This window comes from Arvicanthis niloticus, chromosome 20, assembly GCF_011762505.2.
Source record: "Arvicanthis niloticus isolate mArvNil1 chromosome 20, mArvNil1.pat.X, whole genome shotgun sequence".
Lineage (NCBI taxonomy): Eukaryota > Metazoa > Chordata > Mammalia > Rodentia > Muridae > Arvicanthis > Arvicanthis niloticus.
Window position 1 is genome coordinate 19,600,161 of NC_047677.1, and position 16,974 is coordinate 19,617,134.

The window sequence follows — 16,974 nt, forward strand, 5'->3', positions numbered from 1 at the left end:
CATTTCCATCGGAAGAGAGCAGAGATTGTTCAGTGCTATATGTCTACTCCTGTCTTCACAATTATTTGTTATATGAACTTGCTTTCCTTGCTTTGAACTTACAATGTGGATTAGATTTGTGTACATCGTTGCTAATGACACTCTGTTAACAGCAGTAAAATGAAGTTGCCAGTACTGTGACATGAATATTTTATTAATTGTCCAGACTGGGCATCAGCCCAAGGTAAAACCAACAGGATAAATGGCGCATTGCCATCGTGTTCAATAGAAGATTATAGCACTGTTCTTCCTTTCCTAACATTGGCTCCATTCCCATTCTTTAATTGATCTGCAAGAAGCTGACACCATTATTTTTCTTAATTTTCTTGTTTGGGATTGTCTAATAGGTTCTCCCTCCCTTACCCCACTATTCACATCCCAGCCTTCCTACTATGTCATTCTGAATTTATATGAATTCTTAGGTCTTCTTTCTTGTTTTCGGCTTCTTAATAGACAATGTATATTTAACTCACCCCAAGTTTTTTTTTTCTATTTTATTATATTCTAAAGATGTACCCACACAGGAAGGACATTAGTAGAGAAAATATGAAAAAGACATTTTTTTGGGTACAGTTTCCTATGTATCCCTGGCTAGCCTCAAATTCTCTATAAAGTCCTCCATAACCTTGACGTTCTGATCTTTCTGTCTCTAACTCCCAAATTCTGGAATTAGAGGTGTGGGCTATAAAACCTGTGTTATAGTCCTGAGGTTTGGACCAGGGCTTTGTTAAGCATGCATTTTGCCACCTGAGCTATATTCCAACCCCAGAGAAACACACATTTTGACAAAGAGGTAGACAAAAGTTCAGAAATAATAAGGGGATGCTTTTATGAGAAAATACTGAGTTTTAAAGTTTTCTGTGGGTTGCTATTACGCAAATCAGTGCAGTACATTACAGTGACTTCGTGCTACAGCAAAGCAAGACACTGTTTGGAGTATATTTTTCCAGGTAATTTTCATTTCTACATGGATGCTGTTTACAGAAATACTTACTGTCTTTAGCATCCAACTTAAAACTAACATCAACTTTATGGCTTGTATATGAGCTGTTTTCAAATTAAAAAATAAACAGATTTTAGGAACTGTATAAGTGATGAACTGAAAAATATTATGACTAATAATGCAAGCTTACATGAAATGAAATACACATATAATAAAATTGAATTTAAATAGCCACAATATTTTAAGTCAATGAAAAGGTTTGTATGCTAAAATACTACTCAATGACTACTTATCTTGATCAGCAAAATGTCAAAATGAGCTTACAGTAGAGAGCTTTGCTAAGCACCTGAATCTTAATATACACTATGATTTAAGTCTCCACCTGGTACCTATTTATGTGTGTCTGTAATTGTAAATTCATATCAAAGGAACTATTAATTACATCTGTCAAAACATCTAGTTTAATAATTCAAGCAATAATTTTCATTTTTGTTTAAAAATAATCGTTGTATAATCTGAACATTTTCTCAGAATCAAGTGTTTTGAAAAATTACCACAATAGTTTGTTATACCTTTTAAACATTGACATGAGATGTCTGCTATCCAGAGAGAGCAGTATCCTTAATCATGAGTAGTTACTTTGTCAATACCAAATTATCAGCTGTGGCTATGTCTTCATATATGTTTTAATAACAATGAAACAGCAATACAAAGGGACAATTTGGAACTAAAATAATACTGTCTATATGTAAAAATCTTCCATTTAAAATCATTAAAATATTTGCAAAAGTTTTTAGTCCCAGAGGTCAACATTGATGCCTTGACTGGATTCATCTCTGTGGGTCAGTAAAGTTAGCCAATCAGCTATATTTCTAGAACAAATTCCTTTACAACATGCAAATATATAACATAACCTTCTAATAATTATATATTACATATTCATAAACATAAATAATATACTCAGTATATAAGAAATTTTAGAAATTTCATAAACCTCATTCAAAGTAACTCATTTCAACAGTGTATATTGTAAATAATATTTTTGTTCACAGTTCTTCCAGATTCTTTAGGATGTTACTGTGGATCATTCACTTCTTAACCAATGTGTCAAATGTTGAATGTTATTTTTAAAGCTCCTTGTGATTTTTCCAGAATTATGCTTTTCTGCTGTCATAATAGATAGTTTAGGATCCACAGTATCCAAAGTTTATGACAAGAAATCCTGGAACATTAACTGAATATCTTCTAAAAAAATTAAGTATACGTAAGTGTTACTTTTTAACTGTGGAATTGTCTTGGTGAATTTATCCCTTGACAACATAGTGGTCATACAATGTGCACCATCAGGACAGCATGTTAGCAGTGTTTCTTACACTGCTTGAAACTCAACTGAAGAAAATTTTCAGTATCTAATGCTGAAAATTTTTTAAAAAAATTTTTCAATATGATGATATCAACAAAAGTTTTGTTTGTTTGTTTGTTTGTTTGCAAATAGGAAATGTCAAATTCAAATAACCTTCAGGACAATGGGGGATTTATAGGTTCAGGTAAACCTAGGACATGAAGTTCTTCAAGAACCAGTGGCTTAGCTCAAGTCTCCATGAAGTTGAAATATGATCCGTTATCCCTCCTCCTCCCCTGCACTCTTCTTAATTTCTTTTTCTAATTAATTTTTCTTAAGACTTCATTTGTCTTTTCCTTTTTGGATGTCATCTTTCCTTGCTTGTCTGTGCATGGCAGCTCCAATTTGACCACTTAATGAATGAAGCACATTCCCATTATTCTGAATAAGTGTCACAATTCTGAGGATGTGTTCTTACTTCCTTTACTTGGTCCATATGCCCATTTCTTGACTGCCTTTGTTAAAATAGGGAAGGAGCACTGTCCTGAGTCCAAGCAAGGTCTTATGTGGCTGCAGCACTGTCTTCTAAGGAAAGGAAAGCCAACAAAAATCTTTTCTATCACATACCACTATTACACATTGATATAGTCTTTAGAAACTCAGAATCAGAGTTAAAGGTAAAACAAGGTTAATAGTAAGAATATATTAATACAAGGGTCTGGCTTCAATTCCCAGCACAGCAAGCATTTGTACACACACACACACACACACACACACACACACACACCACATAACCAAATATACAGCTCTTCAATCATATAACCTCTTCATGTCTCCTGTACCTTCAGCCTTCTTTTTGTTTTTTGTTTTTTGTTTTTTTAAAATAATCATTCCCTGTTTAAAACACATTTTGGTGCTATAAATAACTTAAAACTCACTTTTGAGATGGTCTGCATTACAAAAATGTAAAAATTAAATGCAAGTTGGCTCTCAGTAAGTGAAAGCATTATCTGCTTTAGAAATGTTAACTAAAGCATAGGAGTTTTATTTCAGCATATATGGATGTTCATTCAAGTAAAGCATGTAACAAGGAAACAGTGGAGATTCTACAATGTGTTTCCATTAGCCACTGGTAACTTAAATAGTAGTTGAACTAGATTCAGCTGTGCCTTTAAATATTGACATCAACTTAAAATTACCCATGGATTTGACTTAATCTCTTTGCTTCTGGAAATGCTTGAGCGCCTTTAAATTTCACAGTGAATGAGTGTCCTAAGGATGAAGATGTTGCTAAATCATAATAAAGTTTCCAGGGAGTGCACTCAGAAGAAAAATGCATGGCATTTCCCACAGCTTTAAAACATTATCATTACAATTGAGTTTGGATTTCAATGGAGCTTTTCAGTGAGTTTGTGGGTAGGGAAGATATCAAGTGTACACAACAAACAATGGCTATGTATAAGCTGCTGCAAAGATGCACTTGAGGGCATCAACTGACATCATCATTGATTTTCTTTTTGTTTGTTTGTTTGTTTCTGAGACAGAAACAAACAAACTGTATAGCTCTGGCTGTCCTGGAACTCATTCTGTAGATCAGGGTGGCCTGAACTCAGAAATCCGCCTGCCTCTGCCTCACAAGTCCTGGGATTAAAGGTGTGGGCCACCACTGCCCAGCTAGTTGATTTCTATATAGTTCACAACCTCACTACTGTCATGGGACCCAGAGAACAGAAGTGTGTAAATACCCAGAGATTGAAGACATTTCAGAAGCCACTTAGGGACTTTGAACTAAAGAGAACTTAAAAGAAATGTCGTTTGCTGCCTTGGGTGAAAAACAAAATTCACTCAATATCTAAGATCTACCAGAAAGAAATTAGCAAACACTTCTGAATACATAGGAAATCCTGAAGACCTCTGGGAATTGGGGACCTTCTGGACTTGTTAACCAGCTCCTCCAAACTCTCAGGGTTCTACTATCTATCAAATTTCTATCAATGAATATTTCTAACATTGGATTCTCTATCAAATGAGAAAGGGGAAAATCTCTCAATATTTCCAAAGAGGATTAATCCCTTTTATTGAGAGACCTGAGATTTTGGGCAAGGCCTCTCTTTGATGCTGAAGAGTAAATAAAACGAAAAAGTTTAAGCTGGAAGAAAAAGAGACATGAAGATAATTGGCACAGTAAACTAAAGAACCCCCCTCCAACACACACATTCTGCAACTCACACTTAATTTCAAAATGCTATCTTTTCATTTGTCATCATATCATGAGTCATCAGATAAAGAGAATCTCTAGGCATTCTATCTATTCCAGAGTTCAGTAATTAATGTTCTTTCAAGAAAAAAAAGGAGAGAAACATGGAAAAAGAGGAGGCAAAGTGAGGGTGAGTACAGAGTCATAGACAGGAGTGAAATGGATACAAAGTAGAGGCTGTAGACATTACACCTCAGTCATTTGTTTTTACTTTACTCATATCAAAGAAATATATGAGTGTAGTTAAAATAATCTTATAATTTACACAACGTTATAGTTGAAATTGTAGATCTTGGATAGGGTCTCAATATACACAAATGGAGTTGAGTTTTTTTCCAACTTAACACAAACCTGGACATATCCAGGAAAAGGGAACCTCAACTGATAAAATGCCTACATCAAAAAAGCCCGTGAAAGAGCTTATGAGACAAGTTCTTGATTTATAATTGATGTGGAAGGACCCAGCTTCCTGTGGGTGTTGTCATCCTTTGACAGGTATTCCTGGGTGGTAAAACCAGGCTGAGCAAGCAATGGAGAACACGCTTCTGCTTCAATTCCTGCTTCTAAGCTCCTGCCTTGAGTTTCTGCCCTGACTTCTCTGGATGAGGAACTACAAGTTATAAAATGAAGCAAACCCTTTCCTTGCAAATTGCTTTGATCATGGTGTCTGTCTTAGGGTTTCTATTGCTATGAAGAAATGCCATGACCATGACAACACATATCAAGAAAAAACATTTAATTGGGGCTGGCTTGCAGTTTCAGACATTTAGTCCATTATCATCATGGCAGGAAGCATTTCGGTTTGCAGGCAGACATGGTGTTGAAGAAGCTGAGAGTTCTACATCTTGATGAGCAGGCAGGAGAAGGAGATTGTGTGCTATACTGGGCATAGCTTGATCATAAGGGACCTCAAAGTCAGCCTCCACAGTCACACACTTCCTTCAACAAGGCCACACCTCCTAATAGTGCCATTTCCTATGGAACAAGCATTCAAACACATGAGTCTATGAGTACACCTATAGACATCACCATATTTTTTTTATTACAGCAATAGGAATTGTCATTAAAATACTAAATAAGCATCCTTTTTCTTGTGTTAATTCTAAAACATTTTCATACATGACTTCAATGTATTTTGATCATATCAATTCCCAACTCCCCTTGACCTTCTCCAAAATACCCACCCCAGCCACATCCTACTTCCTGTTCTCTTCTGTAGTCTAAAGAATGATGTATTTTGATATATTTATCTGTGACTCAAAACCACATGCGCGGTTTTAGATAAATGTGGCTACAAACAATTTGCTATTGTTTTGTTAGTTTGTTTGTTTTACTGGAGAGTGAAACTAAGGCCTTTTGCGTGCTCAGCAAGTACCCAGTTCTCATTTGTTGTTCTTAACCTTTCTTTCCTCTTCTTTCTGTAATGTGTGAAATAATTTTTTTTCTACTTCAGTAAATATGTCTCTTCACAGCCAAATAGTATGTTTGGGCCATACTTGATTCCCAGTGTTCAAGATTTCCCTTGACTTGGATTACTTAGAAAATGAACTAAATATAATCTGTTCCTATGCACATTAGTGCTTTCAAGGAACTGTCTGATTCCTGTGTTTCATTTCTGTGTTTTGTCAGAGTGTCTGCTTTGTGATCACAAACAAGCCAGTGAAATACTATATGTTTGTCTTCTTATCTGTTAGTAAGAAAAAATAAATAGCATTCTATTCTTAGGACTTTACTTATATTGTTTGCTTTTAGTCTCCTGTAACTTTAGGTTGGCCTCAAACTCTATATGTAGCTAAGAAAGATCACCTTGAATTTCTGACCTTCTTGACTCTTTCTCAAATCCAAAGTCACCCATTATACAGTAACTTTTTGAACATTAGCATAAAATTAGGATAAGGGATGAATACTCTCCAAGAAGAAGTGGCCAAACTGAAGTGTCTATGGTCTCACTCCAAATTGTCAGTTAAGATCAGTGCAAATGTTCTCTTGATGATCAAGTACCACTCGCCAGTATAGAAATCCATACTGGTCCACCAGGGTAGCTAGAAACTGAGGGAACATGTGTACATTAATTTTTTTTTTTTTTTTTTTACTAAATTTTAGGTAAATTTGTTCTTTTTATGAGAATACTAAAATGACTTTGTTGTTGATCGTTGTTTTCAACAAATTTCCTGATTAGTAATGATACAAAGGTAGTAAGAACAGCTAACATTCATTGACCATAAACAGGAGATTATGGCAAATCAGTGAAGAGCCTTGTTAACATGAGGAGTAGCATATCAGTGAACTTCAGTCTCTCTCCCTCCTATACCTCAGGTGCACATGACAGCGAAGAGCGCTACCTGAAACTTGGTAGTAGAAAGCAATCTTTCTGCCTGGTCATTCAGCTCACCTTGTCTACACTTTCTTTGGAGGTTTTGTCTAAAAGTCTCGTGTGATTCACTGGCCTTTGTGAGCTCAGTGGAATAAAGACTGGAAACTCAAAACCATCTTTAATGTCTTTTTAAAAAGGAGGAGGAGGAGAAGGAAGACGAGGAGGGGAAGGATTGACTTAATAGTGACCAGGCAACTGGCATGACTGCTTGTACAAACCACATCTTTATTATTGCTAAAATTAAATAAAAACTCCACGCCAGACCCTTTCCAAATGCCACCCAAGGACACCAAAGAAATCCAGTTGTAAATGAATCCGTTGCATGCCAGAAATAAACATTTCCAACCAATTTCCAAGATCCTGCAAACATATTCACAAAGTATAATGTCATGACATTAATTTTCTTGTTTTCTTGCAGGACTGAACAAATGGGTATCCCATGGGTGAAAACTCACATTCCGAATGCTGAGATGAAAAATGCCCTTTGACTTTAAAGAATCCAACTTTAAAGGCAGTTTTAGAAGTAATGTTCACTATTGTTAGAAAAGAATGTCTTCATAGTCTGTCTTTCACTTGGTATATATTTGGGAACACAGATAATGTGACATTACATTGTTTCCAAATTCTAATTTAGTATTAGATAATCAGTGAATAATCTTGGCATAAAAAGTCTACTGATACTTCTAAGCATTTCTGTCAAAATACAATTTTTTTTAAAAAAAATTTCCATTCTAACCACAACTTGTTGTTTGGATTCCAGTTTTCTTTCAGTTAGTTCTTTGGTTTTGCTCAGACTCATTCCACAGACCCCCCACTACTGTACCAGTTAGCAAAAGAGAAAGCCTTATATAGAGAAGCTAAACATGCATTTTTTAAAAAATTAACTTTCTTAATACTTAAATGGTGTATCAAATGTGCATTTCTAGCCATTTGTTATCTTAAAACTTAATTTCTCCTATGCCAGTTTATATTTGTTAAATTAAAGAATGTTTGTAGTGAAGAAGACTCAACAGCTACAAAGTATTTATGTAAAATAACAGCTCACTGAAGGCATGAAGAACTGTATGCTGAAGTCAATCATGTAAAGTTGTTAAGGTTACAATAAACCGATGTTGTGTTATAGTTGGATCTAATATTGCATGCTCTCTTAGAAATGACTTTTCTATGATAACTCTCAAATACTGGGAAGATACACCAAAGGAAAAAATAAAAAATGAAATATTTTCTTAATACATCTCATATAAAAATTAGTTTCAAAAATAATATCCTAAATTATTTTTAAGTTCCGAATGCTTAATTATAACTGCTACATAATAAAAATAGTGAAATTGGCTATCTAGACACAAAGGAATATTTCATTTATGCAGTCAATGTTAATATGCCATTAGTTATGTATCAATGGCAACTTAAGGAATGTACTTTTTTGATAATGTCTAAGGATGCCACAAATTTAATTGACTTGAATAAAACATTTCATTAAAAAACTGTTTAACATTAGTGGGATTATGTTTATACTATAAAGAAAAGTAATCTTTATAATATAATTTAAACGCTATCAAGAAGAATTCTTTAAACTTACATCAATATCCTAGTGTCCAGCCTACCCAAATAAGAGATAGAAGGGTGGAACTGGCCAAATGCCCAGATGAAGAGGGAGGACACGGGCCATTAGATAAGCATGTGAGTATTAAATCATTGGAAGTGAATCTTGAATAATTGAGTGAGAAATACATTGCTCTGGAATTAGAATAGCTTGTATTCTGGGTTTTCAGCCCCTTCTATTAGCAGGTACCTTAGTGGCTATGAACTGGTCACCTTTAACCTTGTACACACTAATTCCTCTTTGTGTGAAAGAATTAGTTAACAAAAGATAGATTATTCATTAAATATATGTAATTTTAAAATACAACATGGAACACTCTGACTCTGCAGAAAATAAGGTGTGTTTCTCTTCTCTTCTTCTTCTTCTTTTTTCTATTTTTGTTTTTTGGTCCTATATTTTATCAGTATCAAGTTATATGGTTCCTTGCAGTGAGTCATGCACCTTTCTGCTCTCACTCACAAAACACAATTCTGTTACTGTTTACACACACTTTCCATAATGGGAACTGGTTGTGATGGACTTTAGGTATCATAGCTAACATTTTAATGTAGTTTAAGGAGTTGCATCCTACCTAGTTGGCATTGGATCAATGCATAATTGAATTCTTAAGGAGGAACATACTTCATTTCTATGTAATTCTGTATCAAAGTGAAATCAAATCTGTAAGATAAATTATTATCACTAAAGAAAATGTCAGCCATTTTCCTAATTATTATTCAGTATATAGATATAAATACTGGTAATTCTTTCTCTGAGGGAGACAACTTTGCTTTTCCTCATTCTCTACTTTCCAGTTATAAGAGTTCAAGTTGATTCAAATATGAAGTTTTGTGGTAGTAGGATTGTAGTGTATTGCAATTGTTGCATTGTAGTAGAATTTTAGTGAAATTATCAGCTGGACACATATGCTACCACTACACACACACACACAGAGAGAGAGAGAGAGAGAGAGAGAGAGAGAGAGAGAGAGAGACAGAGAGAGACAGAGAGAGACAGAGACAGAGAGACAGAGACAGAGAGACAGAGACAGAGAGACAGAGTAAGAGACAGACAGAGACAGACAAAGAGACAGAGGGAGCGAGAAGTTCAGGTAGAAATAGTTTTAAAAGAATTACATTGCTACATAAATTATTTTAGGGAAAATGAATAACCAAATTGTTGAATCCCACACTGCCCCACGCTTGGGGCCACTATGTTGAGGACCACACTGCCCCATGCTTTGGGGCTAAGTGCTCTGGTCTGAGTAGATCAGACAACAGGGTCTAGCAAGAGAGAGAGTGGGGATGGAGGGGAAGAGACGCAAAGGATGGAGACAAGACAGGGTGTGTGATCAAGTCTCTTGTCTCTCTTACTAAAAGGAAATCCTGGGTATTTATATGCTTTGCCATGTGCCTTGTAGGCATGGATACCATGTGTGCCTTGCAGCTGGGGGCACTAAACAGCAAAACAAGATATGTGGGATAAATAAGATGTTTATCAGAGTGTGCTCAGCTGTTGTAGGCTGTTGAGAAACAAGTCTCTTGTCAGGGTATATGGCTCAAGATGGCTGCAAGGATGATAGCCGCTTTCTGCTAGGAGTCAGCTCCCAACACCAAATTTATTTTGAAGTTAAATTAATTCATGAAAAATAATTGACAAACATACTTGTTACAGTCTAATTTATCTCTTTAATATGGTTCTGTTCTCACACAAAAAGAGCCTTATTTTACTCATACATGATCAGCATGATGAGAATATTGTTGTATAAAACAGGAGTTCACATCATGGTGGCTTGGAAATAGAGAATGCCTGGGTCTTTGCCCACTCTTCTTGCATCCAGGCTCTTGGCCTGTGACATTGTGCCACCCACTTTTAGACCTACTCTTCACTCTTTAGTTAATCACCTCTGGAAATGCATTCATTGACATACCAGAGTTGTGTTTCACCAGTCATAGAAGTGTTTATCAAGTAGACAGTCAAGATCAAGCATCAGATGTCCATCCTTTTTTAGCTTAGCACCTCAAACAATAACAATGTTTTGTGTATATTTAAAATGTCAAAGCATTAAAGACCTTCCTTGCATGCTGCTAACTATGGCAAACCATTAATCATTCTTTGTATTTCTGTGTTAACATTCTTCCCCATAAAACTTCATTTTTTTCCAACAAAATGGAAAAACAGCTACAGATTTGTGTGTGGGACAGTCTGTGGCTTGAACAAAGGCTATGTGGCAGAAATCATCTTTTCCCTTTCCACATCTAGACTTTAGAGAATTTGCAGCTTCTGTTCCTTGCCTTTTAAGCTGATGAAACCAACACATGAAGGAGGTCATTCTTAGCTTTTGCAGTTACTATAGCCCAACTCGCAAATGTGTTATTGGGACATTCTACTCCTTTCAGTATCAGATGACCTGCCATGGGACCTAGGATAGAAAGGGGAACATTAATGAGACCAACAGAAGAACCATTCAGCTAAGCCCAGTCCAAAGTTCTCCTAAGGATGTCATAGGAAGATGAAATAATAACTATTTTTAAGTCACTATGCTTTGAGGTCATTTACTATAAGAGAATAATAGAATATTCCAAGCAGAAAGCAGAAGACTTCACAAATGATAGAAGATTGTTTTATTACTCTATCTTGACATTGTCAATCCCTTATAGTCTCAAGTATTTCAAGTAGGAAAAGACAAAGATGTATCTTTTGTTTTAGGGACAATGAATCATCAAATTTACTTATTTTGAAGTTTACTTAATTCATGAGTAGTGACTGACAAACTTATTTGTTATAAACTAACTTATCTTGTTGTTTATGTTTATTTTTCAACCAAGAAGAGCCTTGTTTTAGTTTTAGATGACTCAATTTAGTATGGTGAGAAGGGTGTGGTAGAACAGAGGAGCTCACATCATGGTGGCCTGGAAAGAGAAAGAGAGAATGCCTGTGTTCTTTGTCCACTCTTATCACATCCAGGCAGTGGTGGGAAACCTGAATTTATGTAAAACATATAGATATTCTAATAGAGAGATGCTTCTCTATTCTTTTCCCTGAAACAAATAAGGGTTCTATTTTTCTGTCCCTCTGTTATTTTAGGAACTCCCCCTAGTTTTACAGAGTGAGGAGAACCATTTGGCAATTTCCCAAAGAATAACTATAGGCATATGTTTAGGATACAAACTGCAGTTTGCTGAACTCTCGATAATTTATTATGCCTTCTTCTACCAGAGTGATTTTTGCCAAACATTCAAATGTTTTCACTAAATCACTAAAGAGGGCATTGCAATAGATGGTATAAAGGAGGAATTGAAGAGCTGGAATCTCTTTTTCCCCTCCTCCATGTTTGAGTGTCCTTTTCACTTTAATTTTAATCAAAAACTGCACACACACACACACACACACACACACACACACACAAACACACAAAAATTCTTTCTACTTACATAGTAAGGCCTGATGCCCACAATCTACTTTTGAAATGTTGACATGCCCTCTCCTTTTGCGATTCTGAGATCCATCATTATGCTGTGTTATCTGTGTCCTTCTGAAGTAATCCTTTCTTGACCCCAAAACATAAAAGGATAGCAAATCAGGCTAGCTCAGCAGGGTAATGGGGCCTGGACACTAGTGTATGCATTTCATCATAGTTTTAAGCATTCTTTGTTAGGGGAAGTTATTGGAAAAGTGTATGCAAATATAGAGGTATTTGTTGAAAGCCTTATATATGTTTAAGAAATATGTCAGAATCAAAGGAATCTTGAATAAATATTAGGTATTTAAAAGTTATTATTCATGACATTTAAATTTAGTAATACTTGCTAAAATAAAATGTTGGATGGGTGCTGTCATGGAATGGCACTTGGGAAGAGAAAGTGACTGCTAATTTCATGTGATTGCTTTGCTTTAAAGTTTTAAATGTATTTGTCGCCACATGGACTTTTAGAGTTAAAAGAATCTCCAATAATTAGATGACTACAATAAAACAGTATGTTCTAAACACAATAGATTAGTTATACATATAGATTCACAGTGCTTGAGGCAGCATGTACAAGATACATTCAATTCAATTTCATGCCAGGTAAAAATATGAGCACTGAGAGAGAGGTCATAAGAAAGTTCAACTCCCAACTAAGGAGCTATTAGAACTGATAGCTCCTATAAAGAAGAGTTGGTTTCTTTAAAGTGATAATTTAGTAAATTGATCATATTCCAATGGGATTACCTATCTAGAGTATAGGAGCAGTACAAATTGAATTCAACTAAGTGAGAGAGAGAGAAAGAAAGAGAGAGAGAGAGAGAGAGAGAGAGAGAGAGAGAGAGAGAGACAGAGAGACAGAGAGACAGAGAGAGACAGAGAGAGACAGAGAGAGGGAAAAAGAGATTTTCAAAGAATTAATATATATTTTAAAATCTCAACATAGAAAAACATTAAAATGTTTCTTTCATCCTTGAGAAAGAACAATATTTCACATTCATAGTTTAATTATTTTAATATTACAAGGAAGTATGTAACTTAAGTGGATAAAATAATTAAAGTAGAAATAAATTTTTATATTATTCTTAATAATTTGGATATAAGATTAAATATCTTAGAACTTATTGGCAAATGAATAGATAAAATATAGTTTGGTAATTGGTCCTGGTACAGACTTTTAATCCTAGACATTTTGGAAAGTTAAGACTGGAGGATATTTAATACAAGCCTTCTTTGAGCTATAAAATGAGATCAAGGCCAACTTTGGCCAATTACATCACCTGATTCAAAAATGAAAAAAAAAATACAGTTGGTGTCTCATTAGTAGCTTCACTTATTAACATTTATGTTGCTGAAAGGTACTCTGTGCACTAATATAAGAGGAAAAAAATTCATTAACATCATCCTACTAGAAACTCTGAAAGCCTGCAAGATATACTAAGACAATAGTGGCACAATGTTGTGGAAGTAACCAACTGGTTTTTTAAATTTAATTTTAGTCCCAATCCATGACATATAACCCATTCTTGACATTGGTAATCTAGCAAAGAATCTGAGACTAGGTGAGTCATAGGTCTGTGAGAAAACTGAATACTGTTATTCTGCTAAAATATTGAAATACAATGTTTCCCACTGACCCATTGCAATACCCAAAGATCAGTGCATTATTAGGCCTTCATAGAGAAGCTTCTCTATATGGGAATTAAGACAGAGACGTGCAAGTGTTCAGAGACTTTTAAGCACTCATTCCTAAACGAGATGTCTTTATCAACTGCATTTCCTGAAGGATAAGGTATCTGAGTAGAAAAGGCAGCCTTATGATTGTCAGAACCACTGGTGACGGACAACTTCAAGAAAACAGCATCCCCCCCAGACATACATATACACATATATGAAACTACAGAGATGTGACAGCGTGCACAAAACCTGCACAGATTTAATCGAAGCACAATTTTAGCACTGGGAAGAGAACTGAACAAAAAGTATCACCCCTGACAAGAAGTTATTTGCAAATGTTACCCACTAGAAAAGGAAAAATCAGTTATATCTAATGGATTGTTAATAGATACAACAACTATACTCCAGGTTTGGTCCCAAGTTCAGGAGTAGTTGTCCTACACAAAATGGACTCTGCTTTTGTTTGTTTTGATTTGGTTCTTGTTTTGGTGTGTGTGTATGTGTGTGCATTTTTACTTTGTTTTGGGATTATTTTGTTAAATGTTTTGTTTGTTTTTCTTTTTTGTTGTTGTTATCATTATTTTTTTTTTCTTGCTGTCCATCCCTGGGAAAGAGAAAGAGATAAAGAATGTGAACTTAAGTGGGTAGAGAGGGAGGGAGGGAGGATCTGGGAGGAATTATAGAAAGGAATAGCATATGATCAAAATATACGGTACAGAAATCTTAAATAAAAAAAAATAAGGGAAAAGATGGCTGGGGATATAATTCAGTTGTAAAGCAAAGCCTTCCTAATATCAAGACCCAGAAATATAACAAAAACACTATTAAGCTAAACAGCTGGCAAAGTCACGTATTGTTTTGATTTGTATTGCATTTATTTCTGTGGGTTCTTTGTGTGTGTGTGTGTGTGTGTGTGTGTGTGTGTGTGTGTGTGTGTGCGCGCCTGTGCACATATTGGCCAGATGACAATTTGTTAGAGTAGGTTCGCTCCTTTTACAATGTGAAGTCTGAGGATCAAATTTACATTATCAGACTTGGCAACAAGTACTTTAATCAACTAGTTCATTCTTTGGTCCTAACTTTATAAACACTTAAAACACTTAACAACACATTAAATGATTTACTTCTAATTTAATCAATATATAGAATCAATCATTGAAGCTAAAATGTCTTCCTGAGACCTACAAAAGTAGTGTCAAATATGTACAAAGATGTGATATGTTATGTCTACAGATGGAAAGATTTCTTTGAAAAGGGGCTCAACTACAAGGTGTTTATGGTAACTCTGCGATGGTAGCATTCAGGATGCTGAGAAAAAGCAGGTTGAGCTATAGAATAGCCCTGCTGCATAGTAAATCCCTATCCTAAAATACAAATTAGTAGAGCTCTAAGTTAGCAACACAGTTCTTTCATAGCACATATAAAGCCCTGGGTTTGGTCTTTCCCTCTCCCCCTCCCCCTCCCCCTCCCTCTTTCTCTGCCTCTCCTTCTTTCTCCCCCCTTGCCCTTCCCCCCCTCTCCCTCCTCTCCCCTCTCTTCTCCTCTCTTCTTCTTTTTCCCTCTCCCTCTCTCTCCCTCTCCCTGTCTTTCCCTCTCTCTCTTTCCCTTTTTCTCTCCCTCTCTCCCATTCTCCCTCTTCCTCACTCCCTCTTTCTTTCCTCTTCTCTCTTTCTCATACCCCCCCCCCCACAAAACTATTCAGATTTTTTTCAGATTTATAACAATATCAGATCCAATTACTAGAGGACTATATTATGTACCAATAACAATGCTTAGTGTCTTAAGTAACACACTTTAGCAGTGAAAGCCTTTAGGAAAATTAGACTAAACAAAGGTGCTGAAATATTGAAAATCCTGTAGAAGCACATGTGGAACTATGATATTGATGCATCAAAATGATATGTGAACTGTAGAGTTTTTAATGGAACTTACTGAAAGAATCAAGGCTAGAGAGAAAGCAGATCAACATAAAGACAAATAGAGATGTAGGCAGATACAAAGGTATGTTCAATTACATATCTATAAAACATGTATGCAAATGAAGTCTACATGCCATTATGTGAAATTATAAATTATATCAGATGTTATAAAAATTTTGGGGTGAAAGCTATTGTTATTGTCTGTTTGTACTTAATGATGAAATAAATTCCACATGGAATGTCTTTTATTTAACATAAAAAAACCTTAGTATATTAGAGAATAGATATCTTTGTAAAGCAATGATTCAAAGTAAAAAATAATTACAAAGAGGAGTTTAAGCCCATTAGCAATTTGTAATAATATTTAAATTATAATAGAGTTGAAATAGAATATCATTTCACACATGCAAAAACTAATATTTAAGAGAAGATACTGTGAAGATGAATAAACCAGAGCCAGGGTGTGAGCTTGGGTGGATGGTTAGCAAGAAATAGTATACATAAAGCACACAATCCCACAATACCTACAGGAGGCTAGACTCCCAGGAACTCTAACATACCCAGGATCATAGATAATGGAACTGACTATTGCAGTCAAGCATTTGAGTCTGTTTGTCAACAATTTAATATTACTCATATTACTTGGATTCCTTATAATCCTCAAGGACAAGGTATTGTGGAACTGGCCCATGGAACTTTAAAAATATCTTCATAAAATAAAAAAAGGGAGAAGTATATCCCTATATACCACAAAATTATTTAAATCATGTTCTTTTTATTTTAAATTTAAAAAATATTTGGATGCCAAGGAACTTTCTGGTGAGTGTCTATGGCACCCTAAAATTAGGCATACTTATGCCAAAGTTTTTAAAAAAGGATCCATTTACTGACATATGGCATGGTCCCAACCAGGTATTTAATATGGGGAAGAGAGCATGTCTGTGTATTTTCTACAGAATGCTGAAGGAGCATGGTGACTGCCGGAGTGATTTGTAAGACATGATGATGCTGGGAAAAAGAATGATAATGACTTGTGAGCTTGCTGAGTGCCCTGACAATGGTGACTAGGAAGCTACATTGGACATATATTCCTGACCTACCTCTGTTTGCCTATATCCCAGATGTGGCAAACTGCCTTGCCTCAAGTTTTTAGACCTGGTGGGACAGAGAATCAAAAAGAGAAGTTATGACTCTTGTATTTTTCTTACATGTGACCAGATATTCAGATTCAATCATTGACTGGTCTAGAAATCAACCCAATATTGGAAATAACAGTCTTCATTTGGAAGGCTGATTATGAACATTTACAGTGACATATTTGGAAGTTAGCTGCAGCTCTCTATGATGTTATGTTAGCAAGAGATAAAGCTGGGAC